Source organism: Suricata suricatta, chromosome 12 (assembly GCF_006229205.1).
Source record: "Suricata suricatta isolate VVHF042 chromosome 12, meerkat_22Aug2017_6uvM2_HiC, whole genome shotgun sequence".
Classification (NCBI taxonomy): Eukaryota; Metazoa; Chordata; class Mammalia; order Carnivora; family Herpestidae; genus Suricata; species Suricata suricatta.
In genome coordinates, this window is record NC_043711.1 from 104711622 (window position 1) to 104715754 (window position 4133).

The following is a 4133-nucleotide window of genomic DNA, read 5'->3' on the forward strand; positions in this document are numbered from 1 at the left end:
CGGCGGCCCCGGGGTCGAGCCGCCCGCCGCGCTCCGCGGCCCTTACTCGCGTGTCCCGTTGTTTTTCAGCCTGCCACCCCGGCCAGCCTCCTCACCTAACAGAAACTTTACCGATTCGCTTTACAGCCTTTCCCCGCGTCCTGTAAGTTTGGCCTTGTGGTTGTACCGAGCTAACGTTTAGGTGGGTGTGGGGGCACCGTTGACCGAAGCCTTACGCTTTGGAGCTGGGAGTTTACGTTTTCTCCTGTTTCTCCTTAGAAGGCAAGTTCGGAAGAAAATCGGTGTTAGCCTTTCCCGTTTGAATTTTCTCGGCGTCTCTGGCAGCTGCCCTGATTTCTTTTCCACCCGGGGGAGGCTCGGGTCAGCAGCGCGCCGTGGTTCTCTCTAGCAGCTTCTGTCCCGGCGGGTTCACCTGCGTGGCCGCGTCGCCTCTGCCTTAGGGACTCGCCAGGACCTTGCGGACCTTGTCCTGTTTGCAGGCTCCCTTTGCGCGGCCGGCGTGGGCACGTGGAGCTCAGCGAGCCGCGAACGGGACGGAGAGGCCCGGAGAGGTGGCCGAAGTGCGGCATCTGTATTTGTTTAGCAAACACGGCGCTTTCTGCCGCCAGCCCCGCTCTCCGGCCTTGTCGACCTTCCCTCGTTTCTTTGAGGCTGGCAGTTCCCATGTCCATAAATGTGGCTGCCGCAAGGCGGTTTTCTGGGAGACAAGCTCAGGCAGTGGCTCCAGGGGCTACTGTAGCCGGGACTGGTGCTCTGGGAGGGCACGGCTGGGTAGAGGGTCAGGCAGAGCGGCCCAGAAGCCCATTTGGGCAATCCAGGGGGGTCCCCTGGCACCTTGCCTTTTCGGGGCTCGAACGTGATGAGCACAGACGTGGTTTCCAAAGCCACCTTTGGCCTGACACCCACCTAGTTCTCTGCACCTTGTGCTCACCCGGTTAGAGCTCCCGGAAGTCTTCGGGCAAAACCTTGTGCCCGCTGCCTGCAGTCCCCAGGATTGAGTCCGAAAGAGGGAAGCTCGCTGACCGTAGAAAATGGGGCTGCAGGTTAGGCTCTCGCCCGATTTGTACCGATGGGCTTAGCAGTCTGCTCGCTTGCCTTGGGGTCGTGGCGGTGAGTGGATGGGGCCCTTGCTGCCGACTGTGAGGAGCTGAGAGGCACAGGCCTTACACTGTGCTCAGAGCGTTGAGGAAAGCTAGGGGCTCCCCAGCAGCCCGCCTGCTAGTGAGGGAGCAGGAAGCATATGGCTTGTCCTCAGTTTGCCTGGTAAAGTCTTACTCGGCCTTCAAGGCCCACTCAGACATCCCCTCCCCCATCCTCCCTCGGCAGCCGCGTGGGAAGTGTGGCACTTTGACAGCTTGCTTGGGCTCCTGAGTTTGCACGTCACCGAATTATTCTTTGCCGTGTCCCCAGCCTGGTGCACTACCTGGCACAGCTAGTGTTCGGTGCGCACTAGAACATCTATGACACCGGTTCCGTCAACGGAAGCGTTTGGGGGCAGCAGACGTGTTCGTTTCCTGGGCTGCCGTGACGCTGTCATGAACTTGGTGGCTTAAAACAACGGAAATGTATTTCCTCACTCCCCGGAGGCCACAAGGTCCAAACGGAGCTGTTGGCGGGGCTGGTGACTTTCTGGGGGTTCTCGGGGAGGATCTGCTGTGTTCTTCCCTGAGCTGCTGCTCCTGCAGGCTCGGCGCCGCATCGCCCCCACCCCTGCCTCGGTCGTCCTGTGGCGTTCTTCTCCTCGTGTATTTCTGTGTCCACATGGCCCTTTTCTCTTAAGGACGCCACTCATAGGAGTCCGGGCTCCCTCTGCTGCAGTGTGACCTCGTCTCGCGTCTGGTACATCCACAAAGACGGTGTTTCCATATCAGGCCACGATGGCAGGCACTGGGGGTTGGGCTTGAACATAGTATTTTGAGAAGCACGATTTAACTCGTAACGGCGGATGTGTGGGGGAGGGATATTCCAGACAAGGAACGCCAAGGAGCCGGGGTAGGAAGGGCCCGGAAGATCCGGAGAGTTGTGGCGGTCCCACATATGGTCAGCATAGATGGATGCAGATCAAAGGGGTCGGGGTGGCCCTGCCGGCGGTCTGCATGGAGCAGGTCCCGGGGCCCGAACCGGAGGGCCGGGAGAGCAGCCTGATCTGGGAAGCCACGGCTGAGGGCTCCGGTGGTGACCAAACCACGTCAGCGCCGGGGAAGGCAGCTGCACGGCACTGGTGGGAGAACCATAGGGAACAGACTTTGCCAGGGACCCTGAGGTGGAGATGGGTGGTGTCCCCAGAGCCGGCTAGCTGGCCTGCACGCTGGGACCTGTGTGGGCTTGGGGCTAGCGGCTCCTCGCTGCCCAGCATGGTGCTGGCGGGGTGGGGCTGCAGTCGCGTCCGTGGGCCACACGGCTGGGCTTGGGCATGTCATCGGAGAGGGCCGTGGACACTGGGCCTCGGCTGCCGGCCAGGCGCCTCTCTGTTTCTTGGCACACAGTAGTTGCTTAATAAATGTGAGTTTTATCGTTACTGCTCGTGTTGGTTTTATTCATTCGTTTTCTTGGCTGGAGGGAGGAGGAACTGTGTCTTGTCCCTCTGTCCCCCAGCACGCTGTTGCACGGGGGAGACAGGCTCTGTGGGAGCTGGACAGAGCTGCGGGACAAGTGGGCACCGGGGGTTCTGCTTGCGCCGGTCCAGTGCAGAGACGCAAGACCCATGAGGGCAGGTGCTGTGCCCGGGGCCTGAGAGTCAGGGAGTGGTCCGCACCAGACCAGCCCTGCCCCGCTGTCCTTCGTGCCCAGGGGCAGGGGGCACCGAGGGAAAGGATGGCCATCTAGGTGGGGGCGGGGACCATACGTTCCCAGAGCTAGAACTCGTCTTAAAGAACGCGAGCTAACTCAGTGGTGTGGTGGTAAAATTTGCCATTTTTAAAATTCGTTGTCCTGCAGCTGCAAGGGCGTGAGGCCGCCGGGCGCCCCCCCCCCGCCCCCCCCAGCGTGGCTGACTGCCCGTCTCAGGCTGTTGTTGCCCAGAACCTTCGCCCCAGCGAGCAAGCCCCAGTCAAGGAGGCACTGAACCTGTCTTTCCATCCCCAGGGGCGGGAGGGGGCGTGGCCTCCTGCCTCTGGTCCCAGCGGGGCCACCCTGGGGCCGGGGGACCCTGTGGAGCTGCAGGGGGAGCCAGGGCCCAGGGTGCCCGGGTCGACTGTGCGTGAGGGCGCTGTTCTGGGAGGCCCTGAGTGCCGCGCCCGTGGGAACAGCCAGGCTTGTGTCCTCTGCCCTGTGACACGTGGCCCCGGACCCTCCTGCTGCTGCAGCGGCCGGGGTCTGCCACGTGCCACTCACTGGTGTCCCCACTGGCGTTCCTGTGACTCTGGCCCTGTGCCCCTAACCTGTCCCCTGGCCGAGGCCCGAGTGCTTGAGTCTGAGGTTGTCGCCCCGGGACTCCCAGGCTGTGACCAAGGAAGTGCCACCCCCAACCCCAAGGTGCAGGAGTGGGGGGACCCGGCACCCATGTCCCCAAGTCCTGCAAGACCTGTGCACCTTGACAGACGCCCCCGCCACACGATCATGACAGAAGTGACAGGCTTCAGGGAGAAGGTGACAGATGTTGGTCCAAAGAAGGCTCCCGTAACTCGGTCCTGTTGCATGTGGCCAACGGGCCTTGTGCAGAAGGCGTGGCCTTGAGGCTGCTTCTCTTCTTTCCTGTGGAAGTTGCTGGGAGGTGGGGGGGATGGGACCCCACGGAGCGGCAGGGGCCGTGGACATTTCTGCGCTCAAATTCATCTTCAGCTGATAGGCTCCCGGGCTGAGCCTTTCCGTGCCTCGGTTTCCTTGTTTTCAACGCGGATGATGCTGGGAGTTTCTCACAGGCTGTGCCCATGGCGAAGCAAGGCGACCTGGCACCGGAAGGCGCTTGGCGTCATAACGGAGGGTCTTCCGCCTTTAGAGTGGACGCTTGACCGGGATTTATCAGGGGCGCCCAGCAGAGGTCGTGCAGGTCCCCTCCCGACCACGGGACGCCGGAAAGTCCGGTGTCGCTTGGAGAACGCGAGGGCGCGGCGCAGACAGGCGCCGGGCGCGCGCGCACCTGCCTCCCGGCAGCCCCTGGGGCGCACCTGCGCCCGGAGACCGGAGCGGGCTGT

General features: G+C 62.7%; 1 protein-coding gene across 2 annotated transcripts in view; it reads left to right on the top strand.

The window, feature by feature from the left end:
* Positions 1–37: 37 nt before the first annotated feature.
* The window catches only part of SS18L1 (SS18L1 subunit of BAF chromatin remodeling complex), a 25074-nt gene continuing 20978 nt past the window's right edge, over positions 38–4133 (top strand). The window contains exon 1 of one of the 2 annotated variants that reach the window (XM_029916114.1): positions 38–142. The gene's annotated coding sequence lies outside the window, so the exon portion shown is untranslated. The remainder of the gene's footprint in view (positions 143–4133) is intronic. The other variant, XM_029916113.1, reaches the window with a different exon arrangement.